At 38.2% G+C, this 25,929-nt stretch overlaps 1 protein-coding gene across 1 annotated transcript in view; it reads left to right on the top strand.

The window, feature by feature from the left end:
- The first annotated feature begins 7,028 nt into the window (after positions 1-7,028).
- Positions 7,029-25,929, top strand: part of LOC133128722 (receptor-type tyrosine-protein phosphatase S-like) — a 205,929-nt gene continuing 187,028 nt past the window's right edge. The window contains exon 1 of the mRNA XM_061242447.1: positions 7,029-7,071. The gene's annotated coding sequence lies outside the window, so the exon portion shown is untranslated. The remainder of the gene's footprint in view (positions 7,072-25,929) is intronic.

The following is a 25,929-nucleotide window of genomic DNA, read 5'->3' as shown; positions in this document are numbered from 1 at the left end:
CGATAAAGAGCATTTAGCTATTGAAAGAACTCTTGGAGATGAATGGAAATATTGAGGACGACTCATTTAGATTTCACATGGCTTTGAAAACTCAGACCTTTACAAGAAGAGGTATTCTTTCTACTGTATCTTCTGTTTATGGTCCCCTAGGATTCCTTTCTCCCTTAACTTTCACTGCAAAGTAAATCTTGCAAGAACCTTGCAGGCTAAACTATGGATCGGATTACACAATACCACAAGTTTATTATCACAAAAAAGTGACAAAAATGGTTGACAGGACTGCAGTTAATGGAGAACTCCAAAATGGATTGATGCATCAAACCAAAGTGTTTGGAGAAATTGCAGCTGCTCAACTTCATGTAACCTACTTGCGACTGACAAATACTAAAGACATGGTTCACACAGCCCTTCTCACTGGGAAAGCCAGAGCTGCACCCTTGAAGCAACTGACTATCCCAAGACTGGAAGTGACTTCAACTATGTGTAACCGGGTGCATGAATGTAAGGTTCAACCTAAAGTATGCCCAGTCACACAATATAACAGAGGCCCCCTCTACAGTTTGTTAATAACAAGACAGAGACGTGGTCCAAGTTAAATGCAATTACTTTATTAAATCAATTCCGATGCTGGAAGGCAATAATGAGGTTAAGACAAATGCTCATATTCGTATAAAAATATATTTATTTTGAACATCAATTTTACCAGAATAAATAGGAATAAAGTAGACTGATGTAAAGATTAAGGATGGTGGGTGACGACGCTGATGGGATGGGGCATACTCACCTTCAGGGCTCCCAATGTGTAGTTACAACCCAGTGCTCTCTCACAGCAAGCCTTACTGCAAACAAGGTGATACTATATGTGATTCAGGTGCCATTAACACTAACACACTAACACGTGAGGAGGGTACCCCTATTGACTAACCCTGCCACCAATCAGCACTGAGCCCACCATACAACAAGAGACAAGTCCTAGAAGTCCAAGGAATAACCTAACTACAGCCTACCTATACCAGTTGCTTCAATACATGAAAATAAAGAAAATAAAGAAAATAGAAAAGTACAAGTGCGCCTCTAAGAAGCCACACCAAGAAGACTCCAGGCACGGAGGTGTAATATAGGCTACACACCACTCGCACCAGCCGCTGCGCACCTTAGGTTGTCCGGCCAACAACTAGTCTATAGCCGTGCAACACGGAACACTAGCGAACATGCTCGACAGCAGGCGGGTTCCGCCTGCCTGACAAGCGCAACCAAACGAACTTCAAATAAAACACCACCGAGGCAAAACAGCAGTGACTATTGCACCTACAAAGTGAAGAAAGTCACTGGTAATCTGGTATTTTATAATTAAAATCCAATCAGAATATACATACAGCCAAACGGTACATTACCAAACAATCCATGGAATTCTAAGCTGCGTGAGTTGTTACTTCCGTGTTTCGGAGAAGACTCCGCAAACAGACGCATCTTAATAAATGAATTAGAAGAGAATATAACATTACTGTCGATGAATGCCAAGTAATTACAGCTATAAAAATATAGCCCACCTACCGAAATCAGGGGACACAGCTAAATCGCGACAAATTACCCAACAGACAACGGACAGCAAGCTGCAACCAAAGCATTGCGTTAGTCTGCAGTGTTCCTAACCCACGCAATATTATCAGGGGGAAAACAGAATAGATGTTCTCTTACCTCTCGTGGTAAGGCAGGCAGACATGGGGGGGGACGAGACAGGAAACAGGAAATCAATCAGAGAGATCACAGGAAGAGAAAGGAAAAACATTTAAAAGGTAGGGAGCCAAGAGATTTGTTCAACAGATGAGATCCTGCCGGTGCCACTCCCCCCACCCCAATTACTGCACCATTAGGGACAACAGCGAGTCTAACTCGCCTTGTCACATTCGTTAGCAGTAAAGATTGAAAATGTTGAAGACATAACTACAGATGCCACTATTGAAATCTGTATTCTTGACGGACAGCACTTCGGTCTTATAATACATCAAGAATGATGCAAAGAGATTTCAGACATTTGTTGTGAACCGCATTGGAGCAATCAGAGAGTCAATAGAAAGTGTGCAGTGGAGATACATTAACACCAAAACTAATCCAACAGATTATGTGTCCTGAGGTATGACTGCTGAGACATTCCTGAAGTGTGACATTTGGGAAAAAAGGCCCTCACTTCCTTCTTAGAACAGAGGAAGAGTGGCACAATGACCCTGAAATTAAGATGTAAAAGGTAGGAGTCAGTTCTATACTCTAGTGATGGAGCCAAATGCCACCTACAAACTTGTGCACTACTTCTCAACATGGACTAAGCTCCAAAGAGTAGTAGCATGGTTTTCTACATATAGCAACTTCATTGCATGTTGCTCTGGATAATACAAAATAAATGAAATAGGATGTGAAGTGAATGCTTTCAGGACCTCCTTAGGAGCCCAGAAGCTTACCCTTGGAGATCTGAAAGTTTCAGTGGCTGCAGTTGTACAATTCTGTCAAGCCCAGTGCTTCATTGAAGAAATTACAACTTTGCAGAATAATAAATGCATCAAAAGACAAAACTGGATGAGGGAAGTTTGATTGTGGATGGAAAGCTAAGTAACTTGGCAATACCTGAAGAGGCAAAGCATCCAGCTGTACTACCCAAAAATTACCATGTGTCGAGGCTTGTTATTGAACATATTAACAGAAAAATAGGTCATAGTGGAAAGAATCCCATGTTGTCTGTGTTGCGTCAGAAGTACTGGATTCTCTGAGCTAACTCACTATCCAGGAAACTCATTAACAATTGTGTGACATGCAGATGGCTTCATTGAAATGTTGGTGAACAGAAAATGACAGATTTATCATGAGCGAGGATAACTCCTGATTTTCCTCCCTTTACTCAAGTCGGAGATCACTATTTTGGACCTATTGAAGTTAGACAAGGAAGAAACCTTGTGAAATGATATGGAGTCATTTTCACTTGTTTGGTCAGCCATGCAGTACATTTGGAAGTGGTCCATTCACTTCATACAGACTCATGCATTAATGCACTTAGACGTTTCATTTGTAGGCAAGGATGAGTGCATGAATTCCGATCAGACAATGGGACCAATTTTATCTCTTCAGAGAGAGAACTGAAAGAAGCATTTCAAGCTTGGAATCAAGACAAGATCAAACAGACCTTGCAACAAAGAGGTATAAAATGGACTTTCAATCCCCTTGTTGCTGCGCATCATGGAGGCATATAGGAGAGATTGATTTGGTGCCTCTGGCACCAAACCGCCTGCTGTTACTTAATGTACAGCCCATGCTCCCACCTGGAGTCTTCAAGCCAGAGGATATGTATTCGAGATGCCAAGTACAGTACATATCAGCTCTGTTTTGGTCTAGATGAGTAAAATAATATCTTCCCCTCATTCAAAAAAGTGGAACAGAATTTGAGGAAACTTTGTACAAGCGCACTGTATTCGTGGTAGACACGAATTCTCCATGTGGTTCATGGATGATGGCAAGAGTTATTGATACCAACCCTGATGAGGTTGTGAGAAGTGAGAAGTGTGAAGCTTCAAACAAAGACAACCTCATAGAAAGGCCGATCAACAAGATATGCCTGCTGGTTTCAGCCAGCCACTGAAGTTTACACGCTTACATCCACGCACCTAATATGACATAATTTTGTAAAAAATGTTTGGTTATTTATTTTGTGTTGGCTCCTGTTGAAGTAGGACTCACCCTGTGCTAAATATGGGAGTTGTGAAGGTGAGCATGGGTTTGCAAAACTTTGTTCAGGGAAACTGATCTTTGTGGAAACTATTACATGCAGTGTTTCTGGGTGGGTATGGAGAGAAGGAGACACTGAGGGTATGGGGAAGAAAGGGCCAAAGGGAGTGAATTATGTTAATTGTCTTGACCATTTTCTAGACTGTAAGAAATAAATAAGCTGTGCTCTTGCATACCTAGCCAGTGTTGCTTATAGTATGTGGATTCCTGTAAGAAAGAAAAGAAAATTGAGTTACTGGTGAAGGGGGTTACTTCTCTGAACCCCCTTAATACTTACACATTGTGCTTGGTGTTTTGAAGGCAGCATTTTGCTTACCTCAAGTGGTCTATGACTAGGAAGATCCTCACTTTGGGAACATTTTGTTCATCTCCCCTCTTGACGGGAATTAAGATGGACTATCAACATGCTGATTTGTTCTATTTGCTGTCGTCATACATAAAGAAACAAACCATTTATTCTTAAAGCTAGACTGCTGTATTCATAGTCATATCCTCCTAAGTCCTGGCAATCAATTGTTGTCCCCTGTAGGGGCCATTTGTCTCTGGTCCTAATCTCAAGGACCATGCATTCTACTATGCTGAAACCTATGCCAAATTCAATAAAAAATTAAATAATATTTTTGAACTTTTCAGCAATTGTTTTTGTCCGACATTACACTTGCACTTTGCCAAAAAAAAGAGATATAAATAAAAAATACTAAAACATCTTTCTGCCAGGTCAGGTAGTGTTCATCGTGTATTGCATCAGATTTGGGTTGTAACATTTTTATAATGGACAGCTTAATAGTAACATTGCATTGCCTCAAATTCCCATTATTGAATTGTAAAAAGTATTGAATGTACTTGGAAGATGGACTTACATTGACATCTTTATGTCAGAGCTAGGGAAGAGATTACTTTTATAGACTTTTGATTGTACAGGGTAAATGATATAGGCTGTTAAAAATAAATTCACTGTGCACAATCAAATAGTCGGCTCCAGAATTTTTGGAACCTTTGATAAATATGCACAACACATGCTGTAAACTAAAAATAATCCAGCTATTGATATATGTTTTATTTTCCAACATGTATAAAGCATGTGTGCTTTATTAATGATGTAATGGAATCAAACAAAGTCTTAATATATATATATATATATATATATATATATATATATATATATATATATATATATATATATATTCCCCAAAAAACAGTAACAATTATTGGTTTAATACGTTGTGCAAACACCCCCGCCATCCTATAATTTTGATTAGACTAGTCACATTTGGATGGATTTTTGACCATTCCTCCGTGCCAAACTTTTCAGAACCATTGATATCCTTGGGATATCCCTATCTTCAGTTTCCTAGCAGAGGCAACCAGATTTTCTGCCAAGATTTCCTGGCACTTAATTCATTTTGCCATTGATCTTAAAAAGTGTCCCTGGACCACTGGCAGCAAAGCATCTCCAAAACATCAATGACTCACTGCCATATTTGAGAGTGGGTATGAGATGCTCAATTTTGCCTCCAAATATGTCAATTGTATGTATGGCCAAAAAACTCAATTTCACCTGACCATAGCACACTCTTCCAGTAATTTTTCCAATGAGGTTTGGCAAACTCAAGATGCTTTGGTTTTGTTTATCGTGCTCAGTAAGGGCTGTCTTTGTGCCACCCCTCAAAAACGTTTGTTGGTATGGAGGTGCCATTTTATGTTTTTTTTACGGCTTGGTGACCGCAAGACTCTCTACCATTCTTAAACTGTAATCCTGGGGTCACTTATGCCCTCCCTCCCCATGGTGATGGATGACAAAGCATGCTTGCTACCTCATTTTTAGACTATAGTGAAACAGACATGGCACAATATACACTCATTGAGCAGTTTATTAGGTATTTATTAGACTTGTTGTTTTTTTTACTTATTCATTCTTCTGCTGCGGTAGCCTATTCACTTAGAGGTTTGATGCATTGTGTGTTCAGATATGCTTTTCTGCATACCACTGTTGTAATATGTGGTTATTTGCATTGCTGTCACCTTCCTGTCAGCTTTGACCAGTCTGGCCATTCTCCTCTGACCTCTTTCATGAACAAGGCATCACTTCGTTTAAATTTTTTCCCCATTCTGATGGTTCATGTGAACAACAACTGAAGCTCCCGACCAATATCTGTAGGTGTACACATGTTCCTAATAAAGTGCTCAGGGAGAGTAGTTCCTTTAGACTGAGAGTACCTAAAGTAAAGTAAAATTGTATTGCCAATTTCGTTTTGATTTTATTTACAATAATTGTTAAGGGTGCCAATAATTTTGGCACCTGTGGTTTTCAGAAAAAAAAATGGATTACTAAATAAAAATTATTTAAATGTATTGAAATAAAAGTATTTAAATAAGTATATGGTTTCCATGTGTGTTTTAACTAAAAAAAAAAAAAAGATAATAGGATAATAGGTGGATTTTTTTCTATCGTTTTTATTAAAGGTGCCAATAATTCTGGCGCCCATTGTATAGCATAACGTAATTATTTTTGGAAGATAAATGTTTCGGACCAAACTATGTTCAAGTTGGTTTGTACTGATTTTAGTAATTTGCATGTGTGATCGGTATCAGTGACACAATGGAAAACATGATTGCTCACAAATGCCTGAGTTTAACCAGCATGTAGACAAACACGCATTTCAAGTTCTGGAGGTCACGTCAAAGAGCTAATTAACTTACTTTTGAGTTAAAGTATTATGTTGAGTCACAAATTATTATTTTTGGTTAATCCGTTCAAAGAAAGCCAGTGGAATTCCTTCAATTGAAATTATTGCTTTCTGCTTTTGGATTATTTATTTGTTCAACACAAATTCAACGCATTCGAGTTTTATTGGCCAGAGCTGTGACGGGTTTTTGTACGTGTAAATCGAATGCATGGATTGTCCGATGACTGGATAGAAGATGGTCGCCGTCGTGGCTTTTGGGGAAGAACTAAGGTATGACTGACTTCTACACGTCATCAGAGGAAAGGGAATGACAGAAAGGGAGTAGAAGGGAGTGTGAATAGGAGGAGAACGAGGAGGAGATAAGGGGTATCAGTGACATCACCTTACAGCTTCGAACACGGCTAGCTGTGGTTTCTCGTTGTGGGACCGAATAGCAGAATAGCAACCAGGGATTTTAAACCGTATTCGCTCAAAGAACCCGGCTTCCTGGATCTGTGGAAATTCCCATATATACAAAGGAATATTGCTGATTTACATATTTTCACTGGAAGATGTGAGGGCATATAGTTATATATTTGCACAATAGAAACAAAAAGGAACATAAATCGGAAAGGTGAGTAATATTTTTGAAAGCAGGCATCAATTGCTTATACGGTTCATTGTTCCATTTTCATTAACCCCCCCCCCCCGTGTTTGCTAAATGCCACGCTTCTTATAATGTGAGGCTGTTTTTGTAATCGCTGTTCTGTTTAGCTGTCATTTGTTCGTGTAAGTAAATGTCTGCGAGCACGAAGAAAAATGTCATGGTAAGATTAGTGCGCGAGGGACTGATTATACGAAGGTAGCCGCGACGCTTTTGCCTCGTTGAAAGGTTCAGCGCTGTTCAATATAGATAGGCTACTGTATTTCATCATTTCATTGTTTGAAAGTCCCTGCCGGTTCCCCTTCAAAAATAAAGGCATATGTTTCCATGTGTGCGAAATGAATTGTAGTATGCACCGGTTAATATTCGACTTTTTCATTCGTGCTCGTTTAAAAATGTTATCGATAATAAAACCAAATTTGGTTTCCGCTTTGTTTTCCTTCTACTGCTCCCCTCTACACTTATCTTGCGAGTTCCAGTACAATGATGGGTTCATAGTCTTGCAATGATTGACGTTCCTCGTTCTAAGGAAGGGTTTTCACAATAAATCAAATAACCGAGGCTATTGTTTATTATTGTTTGTACTTTTTTTTTCTTTTTTTTTACAGATCAAAGTTAATCAGACTTTGGCAGTTATAAAGCTTATATTGAATGATATTTGTATTTGAAATGTTTTCATGTGATCAAGTCGAATATGTTTTTGTTGAGTCAGCCTTTTGTTTTTTATTGTAACTTTTTGTTGCTGTTGGGTACATTTCTTTAATTTGTCCACTCTGTAGGGATTTGCGTTATTTAAAATAGCAGTTGCTGTAAAAAATGCAATTCCATGCGACGATGTCTGAGGATTTTCATTTTCTTTCCTTTTTTCCTGCTATAAAAATATACTCCGATAACGCCCTGTATACGACAATGTATACACATACATGCTTCACTTGAAATCACGAAATCATTTGCCATTACACCTTGTTCCACAGGCTACCACATGTTCATATGTTCTTTTTGTTCACCTATGGAGCGCTTGCAGAACCTTCTTTATTAACTTTATGTATTTACCTTTATCACAGTGAATTAATTTTATTATTACAGGTCTTTATATAACATGTTTTAACATCTTAAAATTGATAATCGACCTTAAGTGTGTGCGTGCGTGCGAGCGCATGCATCTGCGTGCGAGAGATTATCTAAGTGTGTGTGTGTGTGTGTGTGTGTGTGTCTGTGAGAGAGAGAGGGAGAGAGAGCGAGAAAGAGAGATTGTCAAAGTAGGTATCGTAGTTGGCTGCTATACCCTAAACCTCGGACATAAAACTAACAGTATTTTCATAGAATAGTTGTGTATTGTGTGTTTTACTACGCTGCTGTCGCACTGCCGCTGAGATGAGTCCTCATAAAAATGCGCAATGTCTCAGCTGAGCCCAACATGGGCGGCTCTCGTGCGCCGCTATATTGCAGAATGCTTGAGGGGAAATAACGCAATTTTGAGACACAGTAGAAAGAGAAATAATGTATTAGTGCTTTAGACAGATTCGATGAGATCAGTATCCAACAATCTCGTATTTGTAACGAGATTAGTCGAAGTGGTTATGATTATCATTTGCAGAGTTTAATGACTTGGTCGGTACTGATTGCAGGAAGCAGGAAGCATTAACAAGCCCAAGTCCATTCATCTTTCTTCCCCTGTAGTAATATAGTTATTGCTTTATTATCTTGTCTGGAAATAACTTATAGGTTACCACTGTAATATAAACTAATGATGTTTGTAATGGTGATTTGTATTTCAATCTTTACTGCTATCGCATTAACCCCTTAAGTCTCACCTCCTTGGAGCACTTCCAAGGAATCTCTTGTCTCTCCAGCCTCTCGAGTGAATATTCTGAGGAAGACCGTGAAAACACCTTTGGCTCCAATATCGAGGGCATTTTCATTAACGTGACCCCATTTTGAATACATTCTCAAAAAGTGTATTATTATTTAGTTTGATTATTATGAATAAGTAGCAAGCTTGTTTTTGAATAATAAACATAATGTGAAATTGTGAAATATGTTTGACTGGTGATGGGTATTTGTCAAAAACATAAATCAATGGATGTTATTATTGTGATTATTGTAATTATTTTACAATCTTCTCAACCTGTTTCTGTCTGAGGAGAGGGAGAGGAACAAGAAGAGGGAGAGGTAGACATATGATGACAGGTGTGGGGAAGTGCAAACACTTTTTTTCAGGACTTTAGTAAGCAAAATGCCGTGTCATAAGACCCTTAATATCATTTAGTTTCCATGTGTCCCTTTGGAGTCTCCTAATATCCTTTTTGGAAAACTGCCTAGACATAGCTTGACAGAATGCAATGCAAAATGCTCATTTTTGGTGATATTGCCATGAAATTTGAAATGGAATTTGTCCAGTTATTTGGCCATGGCTCCATTGTATTTTAAGAACGCCAGGCACCGCCACAATAATCTGTATCCACTCAAAAACAGAAGATCTTTTCAGTGTCCACTGTGTTTGAGCTTATGTAACTTTGTGTTTACTAATACTTAAGAGTAATTCTGAAAACAAACCCCAAAGGGCTAGCTTTCAGAAGACACCAGGATTATGCCTGCAGTCAAAAGGGTTCAAGAATAGTTACCATTTTATTTGGGGCATGTCATTCTGAAGCTTGCCTTAAGAAAAGGGATGATACTTAAGGGGTTAAGAAATATAAATTGAACTCTAGAGAGCCAGATGGCAACAAGAAATGCTGTGTGGGATTTGTGCTTGGTTACAGATGCGTCAGGACCTCGTTACCATTCAGGTGTACCCACTATCTCAACTCAGAACAACAAGGAAACATTCAGGTTGTCTTTAGCGTGAAATATACCTGACAAATATAGATTCCTGGAAGGCACATTCCATGCAAGTTTTTGTTTTAATAGTCAAAAGAAAAACATATCTAAATAATACATATTTGCCACCAGATTTCCAAGTCACTTTGGGAGATGGCCATAAAAATCTGGGAAGCTTTCACACCTTGGCGGGTGGTCTCCAATAACAGTGCAAAAAAATCTCTCCTGGCACCTCAGTTCTTGTCACAATTTAATTATGTCAGAGCTCACAGAGTAGGAGGTCTCCGTGGCATTTCTGACATTTGCCATTGTTTTATAAGCCCTTATTAAGGATACAATTATTTTTTGATAGTATTATATTTTATTGACGCTAAATCACACAATCTACTTATTTACTTATATTTGAACTTTTGGCAATATTTTTTTCTCCATGCCTGAAATCAAAAGCATACAGAAGATCTATTAATCTGCTTGGTGCATCGTGAGAGAGCACCAAGATGTGTTTGCTAGCTTTGAGTGGAATGTGTTTGCAGGGTTTGTTCCCTCAATTTGCCTATGATTGGAAATTGATTGTTTTTTGCTAATTTGATCTTGGTGATTGTAACTGTAATGATCTCAGTTTTGTCTTTTGGTCTTTAAGGGATAAGTTACAGCATGTCAATTAGAACATATTAAATGACTACATATTTCTGGTGGCTGGCCTTTTCGATGAATAGCATAATCAGGGGTGATCAGGGGTGAATCTGGGCCCTGTGCAAAAGCAGTCTCTGTGTGTCCCCTTCTCCTTTTTTCTCCCATCTCTGCCTGGGTCCCGCAATAGTTCCACTATTGCCTCTACTGTGACACCCCTGACCACAATATAAAACAATGTAGATTGTTGAAGTTGATAGAAAGCACTTCAGTAAGATGCAAAGATTTTGGAGCAAGTACACCACTGCCCACACACATCCTCTTTGGACACCTACACAATACAATTCTCAGTGCGAATGTGACTCTTATGCAGATTTTATTAATGCTAGAGGTGTCGGAATGTATCTATCAGAGCATTATATGCATACTATGAAAGCTGATTTCACTCTAAAGATTTTACTGTGTATGGAAGATGGAAACCCCTTTATGTGAAGGACACAGATTAGCTTCTTGTTTGTCTATCAACACCTACTCACACTCGATGTGACTATATTGATTTCCAACGCCACAATGAACATGTTACTATTTTCAACACAGTTAATTTAACTGGGAACAAGAATATTGAGGAAAGTATTGCCGCCTACCAGCATGGATTCAGAATACACACCTTTTATACACACCTTATGAAACATTTGATTGTTTAGAAAATTGCCAAAGATGGTATTTATTTCCCCCTATATGAAGTGCACTGAGTGACAAGGCAAAGCAACTGCAAAGTTGAGTGCCTCTTGCCCTCCCACTGCTTGCTGTTTTTTGTTGCATATGGCAGTGGGAGGGCATGAGCTAGCTAGTCAGCTTGGAAAGGCTTTATATGTAACTGCACCAATTGATGCCTCTCAGAGGTTAAACCCCTGATATTCCACAAAGAATGTGAAAATAAACAGATTCATTCATATATATATACATATATATATATATATATATATATATATATATATATATATGTATATATATATATATATATATATATATGTATATATATATATATATATATATATATATATATATATATAGATATATATATATATATATATACCTATTAGATTTCAAGCTTACTTCAAGCTATGATTAGCTAGCCATCTAAATCATACAGGCCCCTTAACACTGTTAGCTAGCAAAGGCACTTTGAACTCTAAAGCAAACTTGCAAGCTTACATTATCCTTGAATTGGCAATGTTGCCAGATATTGATGTCAAAATATTTAAAAAAAACAGGCTCAAGTTCAAATTGGCCAACATCAGTTTGAGGCAAGGCATGTGTGCTGTGAACACAATATTCTCCTTTATAATGAAGACTTTTCTCATTCAGACCAAGTTCAAGTTATGTGTAATTCAGTGCATGGAATTGAGAATTACAATTTGTAATTGGGGTTTGATTATGATATTTAATTTGGATAGTGTTATAATATTGAATGTCATAATATAAAAAATAATAATACATCAAATACATTTGAATATTCCACATTTTCTAGGATATCAAGCAAGTTTGCTATTTAAAGTCTTAGGAGCAAACTTAATCGATCACAGGTCTTTTACATAGAAAGTGCAGACTTGCCAAAAATTCGATGTCACTCAGGAGGTGGGTGGAAAGGTAACTTTCCAGTAAACAGCTATTGTATGGTTCTGACAAGTTACGAGTGCATTTTTGAGCTAGCTAATATCAGTATAAAGTCATAGATGGATTAATATATTTACAATATTTTTAATCAGTGAGAGGTTGTTACGACCGTCGGTAAATCGTAACAAAAAGTGAGACAAAACAAGTCATTTTAGAAGAGTGGAGTGTGAATCATCAGCGTAAACCGGAAAAAAGGTGTCCTAACAACAACCAGCTGTCCAGCCTGGTGCAGGAGAAGAACAAAAAAACGCCAAGTGCTTACAATTAAAAAGGCAGTACCGCACCCTGGCCAACTCCTGCAGAAAAAAAACGAAAGTAATCACAATGAACAGAAAAGGGAGCAAGGGACGTCACAGAGGTGGATATGGTTAATAGATGACAACCAGAAATGCAGAAGCTACATTGGGCTCCTGAATTATTGGCACCCTTGATAAAAATGAAGAAAAAAGGCTACATATAATAAAAAACACAGATAATAGTCTATATGTTATGTTCAGACATGCTGTGTAGTTCATAGGTATTTGGACAGTGCTACAATTTCTGTTTGGTTGGCTCTATACTTCAGCCATTGGATTTGAAATTAACTGTCACTTTTTAATTTGAGTGTATTTACATCCATATTGGGTGACCGGTGTAGGAATTATATCCCTTTTTATATACAGTCCCCCCATTTTAGGGGACCAAAAGTAATTTGGCAGTTGACTTCTCAGCTGTTTCTGATTAGTCAGGGGGTATTTAATTGCTTCCTTGGTAAAGGTATAAGCAGGCTTTCAGTATCAATGAAAGTCAAGGAAGCCATTATAGGCAGAGAAATAAGAAAAGATCAGACATACATTAAACAACAGGATTACAAAAGCAATCTGTTTGGAACATCATTAAGAACAAAGAGAGCACTGGTGTATGTTTGAGATCATTACCATGCTGTGCGACGTAGCACCATCCAGTGAGTTTGGAGGCATTTGATTTAACTAGCTGATAAGATGCTTCTATACACTTCAGAATCCATTCTGCTGCTGCTATCATTCTGCTGCAGTTACATTATCAGTGAAGGCTTAGTGAGCCAGCACCTGTGGCAGCCATACATACCTAAATTATAATGCCTGCACCACCATTATTCACAGATGGGGGGGGGGGGGGGGTGCTTGTTCCTGGCCAGTTCCTTTTAGCCTCCACACTTGGCCATCACTCTGCTACAGTCAATCTTGGTCTCATCTGTCTAGAATACCTTTTTCCAGAACTCTACAGGCTCTTATAGGAACTTCTTCGTGTATCTCTGACTGTCTTTTTTCTTATTTCTCAGTCTCGTAATGGCTTCCTTTGACTGTCATTGGGACAAATCTCATGTTGACAAACTGCAATAATTTATTATTAGAGCTTTCTTATACCTGCAGTAAGGAAGCAATTGAATACACCTTACTAAGCCTAAACAGTTTAGAAGCCAACTGTCCGATTACTTTTGGTCCCCTAAAATGTGGGGGATTATGTATAAAAAGGGATGTTTTTCCTACACGGATGACCCGATGTGGATGTAAAGACCCTCAAATTAAGGGTGACAGTCTGCACTTTAACCCCATATTCATTGTCTCATTTCAACTTCAATGTGCTGGAGTGCAGAGCCAAAAGAACAGAAATTGTACCACCATCCAAATACTTACGGACTGCACTGTATATCATAATAATGCTGGCATTGAATAGTTTCACTATGCACAACCATAGAACAGTACCTACATGAATATGCAATACTTATCTATTGTCAATATAAAAAATAATTTCATTCAATTAATACAAAGTTCATGTTAAAAAAGGAGAAAAAAAAACTTAAGGAAAGAAAGTTTACCAGCATTAACAGAAAGAAAATCCATCACACCTTCGTCATGCAGTACTTCCTGACAATTTTTCACACACTTATCCCACACATAATGGCACTTTTTTTAAGACTTGAAAATGAAGAAACGCCAGGCCAAACTATGTGAAAGCATTAGGAAAATGTATGTAGCCTTTCAGATAGTGTTTGTTGAGTTTCTGTGGCATTATTACAGATTCTAACATGATAAATATGTTCCAGGACTGTGTGGGCAGTGTTCTCATCACAAAATTATTTCAAGTCAAATTGTACAAGCAAATGGAATTCTCGCCAGAATGTTCGGCAATATATTCAATATTCAGGGCCAGATGTACTAAGCCTTTTGCAATGATTTTTAGGCACCATATGACGCATTCTGCCCAGGAAACATGTGTCGTATGGATCAAACTGCCCCAACGGCCTATAACTGCAGTATGCGTGTGATCTACTCGAGTCATCGCAACATGTGCTTCTGTCCTTGCATATGGAATTAAGGGTGGATCATGCCGATAAAGGGATATTATACGTGTGGTTAATTATGTCTTCTGTTGAATTTACTAAAGTTCACACATTTAACAAGGGTAGAATTACGTGTGAAATTTCTCCCCCTGTATAGAGCAGGCGTAAACCCAGGCGCAAGACAGAGACACAGATAATAATAATAATTAAATAATGATTGCAGCCAAGCAATCATTAAGGCTGGTTGTTTGTCACAGAAAATATTTACAAGATTTTTTCATTTTTTATTAAATTAACCAATATCTCAAGCAAAGCAGAGGGAAGTGACTGAATCGTAGTGACAGTAACTGCGGTTTTTAAAAAACAGCGCTGCAACTCGTAGAAAATATGACTAGGCTAAATTGCAATGATATGCTGCTTTTAATTGCTTTTGTCCATCTTGGAAAGAGCGTTTGTTTGTTTTGATTAGTTATCCTCCGAAACAATCGCAGAAAAGCAACAAATGTTTTTAGACAGTTTTAGTCTTGAGTGAGTATTTAGACCCCATTATGAAAAGTTGAAGAGTAAAAATAACGACTAAGGAGGGTAATAAAAACCCCATCTCTTTAGTAGATCCATCAAATCTCCCAGCCTTGGACACTGCACAAACAGATGTTGAAGCATTTCAGGAGCAGAAACGACAACCAACCCCAATGCCAGGATCTGGGAGGGCCACATGTCTATAGCTCTTGCTCCATGTATTACCCTCCACTGGAGGTCAGTCGTCCGTGTTTGAACAGGATGCTTATACAGGGACCGTTAATTGCCTTTAGTCCACCTAAAGGGTTAGAGCCAAAAAACTCCACCCACTTGGTCACCCTCATCCCTACCAAAAGTACTTTGACGCAGGCGGTGTAAAATGCCTTCTTCCCCAAACCACTGAACTCACTAATTCAGGAGTGTTGAAGGACAGAATAGAGTTACTGTCCTCCTGCCACTCCCCGACAGCAGCAGTGACACTCAGGGAGGGGAAGATGTATCCAGCTCTCTCCAGCTACAATGAGTTTGGAGGCATTTGATTTCACTGGCTGATAAGATGCTTCTATACACTTCAGAATCCATTCTGCTGCCGCTATCATTCTGCTGCAGTTACATTATCAGTGAAGGCTTGTGAGCCAGCACCTGTGGCAGCCATACATACCTAAATTATAATACCCGCACCACCATGTTTCACAGATGAGGGGGGTGGGGGATGTTTTGGTTATTGGCCAGTTCCTTTTAGTTTCCACACTTTGTTACATCATTCTGCTACAAATCAATATTGCTCTCATCTGTCCACAAGACCTTTTTCCAGAACTTTTACAGGCTCTTTTAGGCACTTTCTTGATTAGTGCATGTGTCACACTGTCTTTTTTTTTCTTATTTCTCATAATGATATCCTTGACTGTCATTGGAACTCTCATGTTGACAAACTCCAGTAATTTCTTTTAGCTTTCTTATGCCTGAGATAAGGAAGAAATTGAATACACCTTTACTAATCTGAAACAGCTTTGAAGCCAACTGTCCAATTACTTTTGGTCCCCTAAATGGTCAAATCTACGGTAATCTCCCCTCATTATAATGCATCCCTCCCCACTGCACTCCTGCAACACACCCTTTAAATTATATTAAAAAAACTGTAGTCTTTCCAAACCATTATTTGGAGCATAAATATTGCTAAAAATAAAATATTCCCCTCGATATTGGCTTTAACCAGGGGTGGAAAGTCCATTGGTCAGAAAGTGAAAGTCTTGTCATGTATTTCATGTGCCGAATTTCACGAATTAATTCTACCTCCTGGTTGAGTAATTGTCCTAATGAGTCAAATCCAGGTGATTGGAACAAAATACTGGGGAGGACTTTTACTTTCTGAACCTGGCATTAACCAGCACCATAGATAAGATATTAAAATTAAGACTAGGGAAAAAAGAAAAGCGACCCCAGCACTAAAATGTGTATCATGGCTAAATACAGCCTCCCCTTCCCACCACATTGCCCACTCAACTTTATTATTAATGTCAGAACACTTTCAGGTTCTTTTGTTCTATTATTTCGGAAACGCTGGCCATTTTAAGCCTGTTCCTCACTCCATTGATATTTAATGATACCACCTTTAAAGATACCAGTCTCTATGAGATTTGGAAAAAAAGGAAGGGAAGAGAACAGCCAGAAAATAGATAAATGGCAAAAAGTACCCTTGGAGTCAGTAGCTTCACTCTGGGAGCTTGCAGGCTGACTCAACTCTACCTGGCCTTCCCCTTTGTCACTGGGGGCTTGAGAACCAGCCATGCTCAGACTGGATGACCAAAAGCCCCACAGAGAAAACAGCAGGGTCCTATCTTCATGTTCAATGCGCAACTAAATATCTATTGTTTGTGCTGGTGAATCTGAAATCATAAACAATTGATGTCAGACATTACATGTTTCAGCACATGGTTTTTACATCCCCGAGAAATCATTCTAATTGCACTGGTGAACTTCAGAAAGCGTCGCATTGAAAGCACATCTGAAATTATAGCTTTAACTGATGCCGAAAAAAAACATAAACTGCGCAAAAATAACTATAATGAATCTGTATTTTTATGGGCGGAAAAATACATTGAGTTATATGGGCAGCCTTTCCTCCAACATAGCAAATGAGTCAAGGTCACATGGTTTGTGACATGTATTAAGAATGATCCATACGCAAACCCACTTCTTTAACCCCCAGCATGAAATGCACCCGAGAGAGAGAGAGAGAGAGAGAGAGAGAGAGAGAGAGAGAGAGAGAGAGAGAGAGAGAGAGAGAGAGAGAGAGAGAGAGAGAGAGAGAGAGAGAGAGAGAGAGAGAGAGATCTTGTTAAAGGTAATTTATTTCCAATGTCACTGTGTTGGGCAAAGAGGACATGACAAATGTTTGGTTGTTTATTACTCCAAGCTAAGTGCTCACAGGCTAGCTTCCAAAGCAAGTTGTTCCTGTATGTCCTTGAGGGAGGTGTGACTGTTCATCTGAGATCCCCCAGGGGCCTGGCTAGGCACTCCTGTTCCTGCTTTGGTAATTGCTTCTCTTTAATGTACGTCTGCTAATGGACCTCGATCACATGTTTTGAATGGAATGGCAATCAACCAGCAAACATACAATGCAACCAAAAGGACTTTTGGCTAATCAAGACAAGAGGTCTGCTTCCAGATTAACCATTCAAAACAGAACACTTGAACTCCTCTTCTGCATGATTACAGTAACCTTGGACTGCTTACTTTTCACTGGGTACTTTGAAGCACCTGTGTTCTGCCGTCAAAGGTATGTACCTGATGGGGTGGAAGACATGTTTGTTAAGTGGGTCCTATGGTGGCTTTGAAGTGCAAAATAAAAATAGGAAAAGAAAACCCAAAAGCAAAATTTGCAGCACTGAAGTTCAGTTGCCGCATACAAAAAGAAAAGCCAGTGGCCCTGTGGTGCAACACTGAAGTACAAAAAAACTAAAAGAGGCAGCTCTGGGGTGAACTTACTCAGAAAAACATGAAATGTAAACATTAAAAAACTTGCAGCCCTGAAGTACAAAACATACAAACAAAAAACTTGTAGCCCAGAGGTGCAACACACAAGCCACCTTTTTTTTTTAAATGTTGCATTTGCAACTCTGGGTCACAAGTTTTTGTATGTTTGTGTTTTGTATGTAGAGCCAGCACAGGACTCTTGTCTGTAACCTTCCAATGACTCACCACCGAGGGAGAAGTGGGCATTGCTGCTGGACAAACAGGACAGACATTTCTTCAGCTTTTCCTCTATTTTAAATTTCTGAAAGATTGGTGGCATTTATTCCATTGTACTTCTTTCTCTTTATTGCTCTCTCATTTTCTGTTCTCTTCTTTGTCTGCCACCATTCCATTTGAAGCTATAGCATGTGCAGGTATTGCTTTCTTTCTTTAACTGCTCTCGCTGTGTGTGTCTGTGTAAAAAGGTGGGCAGGAAAAAAAGCATTGTAGATAACTGACTTGCTCCAGCTTTTCATCAAGGTCATTTGCCACTTACAGTGAGCTGCTGAATTATTGGCATTATTGATTAAAAATGAAGAAAGAAAAAAATGCTGCATGTAATAAACAACACAGATAGTAATGTGTATTTTCTGTTCAAACATATGGGGAAATATAGACTTTTATTTCAATATATTTACTCTTATGTTTCAATGTTTTGTTATCAAATTTTTTCTGAAAACCGTTGGTGTCAAAATTATTGGAACCCTTGACAATATTGTAAATAAAATCAAATTGGCAGTAACGTTTTACATAATTACTTCCTGTTTCATTAAAGTATAAAAATTGGGTAGCAAGCAGGCAAAATCATCCATCAACACAGGGGCTCAAATGAGACAGATGGTACTTGACCATCACAAATGGTAATGGGTACAAGAAATACATAAGTGGTGAAGCATACCATTTAGCTCTGTAAGGGCAATAAAAAAAAATGAAACGAACGTTTTGCAAACTTTCCAGGGAGACTACGCAAGTGCACGTTGTCCTCACGGTTGGTGAGGGAGGTGATAACTGAAGGATCATGGCTTAAGAATTGCAAAGATTGGTTGCATCTTCGGGTCACCAAGTCCCAAAAAGAAGAATAATGGCACGAAGACAGCTCTTACTGAGCACAATAAACAAAAACAAACGTCTGGAGTTTGCCAAGCCTCATTGGAATTATGACTGGAAGACAGTGCTATAGTTAGGTGAGACCAAAATTTAACTTTTTGGCCCTACACATGATCAGCATGATTGGAGGAAAAATTGAATGCACACAAGGATGCGCATCTCATACTCACTGTCATTGATGTTTTGGATATGTTTTTCTGCCAGTGGTCCAGGGACACTATTTAAGATCAATGGCACAATTAATTCAACAAAGTACTTAAATCTGGTTACCTCTGCTAAGAAGCTGTTACTTGGTTGTAGGTGGATTTTCTAGCAGGAGAATGACTCCAAGCATACATAAATATCCACTCAGAAATTCTAGTGAAAACAACATCCATATTCGGCAATGGTCATCTCAGTCCACAGACTTAAATCCCATCAAAAACCTGCGTTCTGAATGGCAGTCCATACACAGAAACCCATGGATATTAATGATCTTGAAAAGTTCTATATAGAGGAATAAAAAAAGAGGAATAAAAAAAATCCCATTACACCTTTAACCTTTTCACAAATTATAGGAAAAGGGGAGCCAATATTCCAAGGTGTGCCACTATTTGTGGAACTCAACTTTGGAAAATTAAGTTTATTAAGTTTTTGTGCATATTTGTCTAGGGTGCCAATAATTCTGGACCTGACTGTATCTCTCAAACATAGACTCTCTTGCTAAGGAGCTGTTGTTAGACACAACAAAGCATATATATAGTTTCTGTTATTTGTGTGCATTCATTTTCCTTTTTTCTGAAGCTTGTGCCACACAGGGATTTAAACTCATGGGGTCCCCATGTGCACTGAATTAGCACAATCACTCGACTAATCAATTGTGACCTTTGTAAGAGAAATTATTTTGCCAGGCACATGGACAGGAAGGAAAGTAAACATGTACATAATGTCAAAAATGTCTGAGTAACCAGGTGCACAAGTATCAACCTCGTACCTGGCACATATAAGAGTTTAATATAATGTATGTCCAGTATAGGCAAACAAAAGAACAATTCATGTGCAATAAAATATAGCTTGAGAGCACTGTATATACTGAACTTTTTTTAGATGTGCCTGCCTCATGATGGCCTACTTTCCTGACAAAGACACTCATTTGGTCCACATGTTGAGAGACTACAGTAACTCCTAATGCAAATGCCACATGCCAAATCCACATCTAGATTCAACTCTAGACCTTTTGTTTGCAGCTGAGCAGCTAATTGTATCCCCTAAATTTGGGGGACTATGTAATAAAGGGGAATTCTCATTTTATTTTCAAATCCAAAGTGCTGCACTACAGTGCCAATGTGTCACTGTCTACACTGCACTTTATATTGCATTAAATCAAAGAAAGCTATAAGTCAATGACATTGGACCAGCAATTACTAGAATATTGGTCCATGATTTAACATTTCATTATTACAACAAGAGGACACCCTCAAGACACCACTTTTTTTTTTAGGAATGAGGCAAAAACCTCAGCATTGATTACGTTACATAAATAAATTGAAAAAAATTTCAGTAATTTATGTAAAACATAAAACATATGTAACAAAATTATGTACAGAATAAGGTGTTTTGTTGTCTTTTCATACATGTTTAATATTGTGTATCTCAAAGTCAAACTTTGGAGCTTTTAGCAAGATGAAGCAAGTATTAAGAGAGTAAGTCAGTTATTCAGTGACTCAACTCATTTTCACTGGAACAAACCTTTTATATCCTGTTAACCTTAAGTATTTCTTAAGTTTTACTCAACAACATAAAAACAGGGAAGATCATAACACAGGCTATCAGGCCTTTCACAGCAGTGAATGACTCGGTATGAACTGTCAAGAAATTGCGTACAATTAAATCATTAATTCATATGAATGATATTGAACTTGACCCAAATACTTGATTTTTTGGCTACCCTACCTATTGGCATAGCCAGTCCTCCAGACAAAAAAAAAAATAACACCACACCATGTTGGTTATCAGACTCTTTGATATTGAGTATGGCCAAATTATATTGTTAGCAAGGAATATGCTAGGAGATAGCTAATACACTTAATGCAGCTTGCTGGCACAAATTGGAAATACTGCGCAGTTTAGTTCTCTTAACAGCAAGCCTGCTCAATGATGTTGTAGGGTACATAATGGTAGGTATAATGATGATTGCTTGTTTAAAACAAACAGTAATTATGTCTTCACATACATTGGTATTACATGTATTATGCCAAGAGATAAATTGTAGTCTATACATAATATAAATAACTTATGTTTACATAACTACTGTTCCGTAATTAACATGAAAAGATTGTTCAAGTTGCGTTATGCCATACTTCTCATTAAAGACTGGTGCAAGAAAAATAACAAAATACAGTACCCCAGGGATCACAGTCTACAATGAGAACAGCCAGAAACAATTAAAAACCCAGATAAATACAGGTATTAAAAGTATAAAGAAGAAAAAAACAATGAACAAGAAATACAATGTAGCCAATGCTTTTTAAAGTTTTATTGCTTGTGGGATTTACATCTGGATTGTCCAGAAAATGCTAAATCAATAGCTCACAACTTGGCAAATGCCAGCCGGAAAATATGCCCCATCAAGTCAGTTACTTTGAATGGTTTGATTGAATTGCATATTTTTGCATAGTCATAGTGCATTTGATTGAATACCACCCACCTTTCTCCTTTTTTCATTGGAGCACAGGAACACAAACTATATAAACTGTTTGTTTGCACGGATTGTGAATTTTGCATGGATTGTGAATTTTGCATATGTCAGAATGGACACCAACGTTGTGATTTATAAATCTAGAACCTGATGTGAGCATATGTGAATCTCAACACAAGCTCCATTCCGTCTGTACGTCTGTAAAAAAAACTGTTCCTTTATGCTGTGCAGCTGTAATACAGGAATGGGACAAATGTTTTACTTTTCAATCTGGAGACAGTATTTGAACATAATACCTTTACAAGTGGGACTACTTTAGTTGTTTGAAAACAATACAGCAATACATGAATCATTTGGGCAAGATTCAAACAATGAAGCCATTAAGGACTACTTGTAATTAATATGAGCTCTTAACACCCAGAAGTAAATTACAGCATTAAAGAGTCAGCTAAAAATAATCCATGAATTCCATGGGTTGTCATAGCTTACAGAAGTGGCTCTGGCTCAGTACTGGATTGGCATTTTTTTGAGAGAAGGATAAGTGAATCACTCCTAGAATCACTTTATTCAAGTCAAGGTCATATGAAGAAATGAACATCTGGTGTTTCCAGGGGGTTTGGAGGAAGGATTACAGCTTAAATTATTTAATTAGAATGTATGACATAATTGTATCATGATATTATGTATTCCAGAATAATAAAAAACATATTAGACCCAGAAATATCAAAACAAGTAAAATACTATTTGCGGTTCTATAAAAGGTACACTCCACTTGTTCTCAATGGTGGGAATGTATTACTGGTGAAGCACTGTTTATACAGACCTGAACAGAAATATCCTGGAAATATTCCCTGCTGATTGTGCCTTGGCAGGTGATACATATGTCATTTTCTATTATTGGGATTCTCATGCAAAACAGGAATAAATATATTATGATTATTATCGGCTTAAACTAATCATGTAAATTATTATTATTATTATTATTATTATGATTATTATTATTATTATGATTATTATGATTATTATGATTATTATGATTATTATGATTATTATTATTAATAAACTACTAACAAATAAATGTAATATCTAATGATTAACAATTTAATTATGAATTATAATTGATGTAATTATTAACCAATAATTTATGCAAAATGTAAAAATAAAAAGTGAAATATTGACCAGTTAGTAATTATTTTCCAGCTTGTTCTGCATACAGATTGCAACTATATCCACTTTGCCTAACAGGCAAGGACATCAGTTTGCCATCACTCCAAACTCAACATTTTGACCAGAGAATTCCATGAGCATGGATAGAGCTATGAACAGGCCATGAGCATGGATAGAGCTAAAATGAAAAGCCTTCATAAGCGACACTTCTGAATCTCACATATTGTAATCAATGCGTGACAGATTCTCACTGGTAGCTTCCAGACTGCTGGAACACATTTCATTTCATGTCATTGGTGCTACTTAAAGGAACCCAGAAATGTTCCATTAGGCATTGTAATGCTTGCTACAAAGGTCTGAATGAATTATAACATGGGCTTATTTACTAATGGCAGAGAAATCAAGGTATAATTATATGCTGATGAAACTGTTTCCCCTCTCCCCTCAATCTTCAGCTTTCCTTCATCAGTCCAATGAACCATTACTTATACATTTCTTGTAAATTGTATCTGAATAGAAGCCAAACTATGAAAAATTCTTATTCACATAGGATTCTTTAAAATTAAAATCTTACATTACCTTTTACATTAGCATAGTGCTGATTAAATAGTTTGCTGATCAAGAAGATGTCCTTGGGATCCACAGTCCATTCAGTTCCAATTAGACATGATTGCTACAGTGGCCATTAGTGCTGTCTCATACTCGTCTGTCCAACATGTGGTAGTATGCTTTAAAAAGTAAGGAAAAGATTGGTTTCGAAAGGCATATATTAACACTAATTTTGTATATTAAAGCAGCTGAAATAGAGACAAACAGCCTGATTTTAGTACAGTTAATGAGATTACGAGAAACAGTGGAAGATGAATGGATGATTACTTTAAATTTAGCCGAGGTCACAATGATATCAACTCTAGTTTGGACATAAAACAATGTCCCAATGTTTTGCCCATTATAATTTCAAGATGTTTTTTTGTTTTTTTTTACAATTTGCACAGTGCACACAATTCATCACGTTACTGTGCTGTGACCATTAATGCCCTTATGTCAGAAAGATCAGTGGACACAATACAGTACAGGAAAAGGGAGGGACATGTGTCGGCCCCCCCTGGGGAGGAAGTTGCACTTAGCGGTGTCATTTTCACTGTAAGTTACAACTAGATAACTGGACAAGATCAAGCATGTTAGTTTTATATGAGTCACCTTCTGCCATCAGACCTCAGGCCAGCTATGCAAAGTGTCTGCTACATTTGGCCGCTATTTCCTCTGAGCCTCTCAGGCCCTAGACTTGGTTAAATCTTCTCTAATTGGGTCCTTGCTTGCTGTCACCAGGGGAACCTGCTCTACTGAATCAGGGCCAACTCTTGGTCACAAGCCTCCATGAGCTTCGCCGTTAATGCAACATTGAGGTGTCCTCATCTGGCAACACAAACCGCTGTTGAATATTCATGAGGAAGTCCATGTGGTAGAGAGGGTAATTCAATTTGTATGCCCTCTTAGAATAACAACACTGCAGGGAAAACTCTGACTGCGGGGATCTCACTGGCTATTGCTGTTATACTGTACAAGATGGCCGAGTAGCCTTCATGAAGCCTCCTGTTCCCCAGAAATCCCCATCTTACAATCTTCAACAGCATCTATTTTTATTGCACATGCTAGTTCACAGTTCTTTATCACAGGCCATGGGCAGGTCATATGTAAACATTGTAATTACAGTTGATTCTGTGTATCCAATCTGTCTGTGGCCCCCTCCAGCTCTCTCCCTTGAGCAAGAAGAAGAGTGAGGTACAGATTGAAACTGGCCCACACCAGTGCCAGCTGTGGTCGGCAGACCTGCAGGGACACAATTAGCTTTGTATAATCCAAGGGATGCATGGGAGAGATTCAGGCAGTGCAGATAGCAGTGCTCATTGCTCAAGTGATTCCTGTTACCCAACTGGGAGTCCATCGCTCATCTGTATGATTGGGTCTACTCCGCCCCCACTCTGCACATGGTGCTGATGTGAAAAAACGCTGGCTGACACTGAGGAGAGCCGTGAGTTGTCTTTACTTTGCATATCTTTATATGAGCATGTTTGTTTACAGATAATTGGACATTCCAAATTCTGGTGATTTAGGAGATTTTTAGAAAAGAAAAAGAGAAAGGCAGAGTACTGGTCTCACAGTAAATCCATTGGGCCTTGATGTGCACAGTCAACCGCACGATGATTCACTGCGATGTAGGAAGTCTGCATTCTGGACGTTTGTGTTCCCATGATAAGCAAAATGCTTGGGTCTGGACCAGTTCTACTCTGGGGGAAGTATGCAATGCCATCTGGACTCAGTGAGCCAACCAACTGCTTTCAGGCACACAAGTTCAAAAATATGTACTCATTCCTTACATGTGCAAGGTGTACATCCTGGTTGAGAATACCCACGTATGTTTGCTGTTAGTATTTTAGTTTGAGTGAAGGGGGTGTGGGTGGCGTGACCTTTTCCTTTCATTCTTCAATTGGAAACACATTTAGCTTTTAGTTCTTTTTCCGTACATCTATTTTCGTTGTCAACTTTGCTGTTTCATATTGAAGGTCAGGTCAAGCTAAAAAGCAATCTTTTGCCTTTATAGCATCAGCTATGGTGGCTCTCAAGAATTTGTATTCAGATTTGGTTAGAGAACTGGAAGAAGGGTTGATATGATATACTGTATAGGGTAAGATGGGGAAAAATGCCCCCCGGTGTGAGATGCCCCAACCCACCCTCCATACCCCTTAGTTTTGAATTCATTTATTGAATGTCTCTCCTCTTCTTGAATTTTGCCATTTTGTCTACCATCCATATTTTGAGATTAATCCTACTGCTTTTCATATTTATCTTTTCTCCGGTAAATTGATCTGATTTTTCAGTTGTCTATGTATTTCTATTAGGCAGTACAGAGTTA

This window comes from Conger conger, chromosome 5 (genome assembly GCF_963514075.1).
Source record: "Conger conger chromosome 5, fConCon1.1, whole genome shotgun sequence".
NCBI lineage: Eukaryota > Metazoa > Chordata > Actinopteri > Anguilliformes > Congridae > Conger > Conger conger.
Note: the sequence above shows the minus strand (reverse complement) of the source record. Positions and strands in the feature narration are given on the sequence as shown.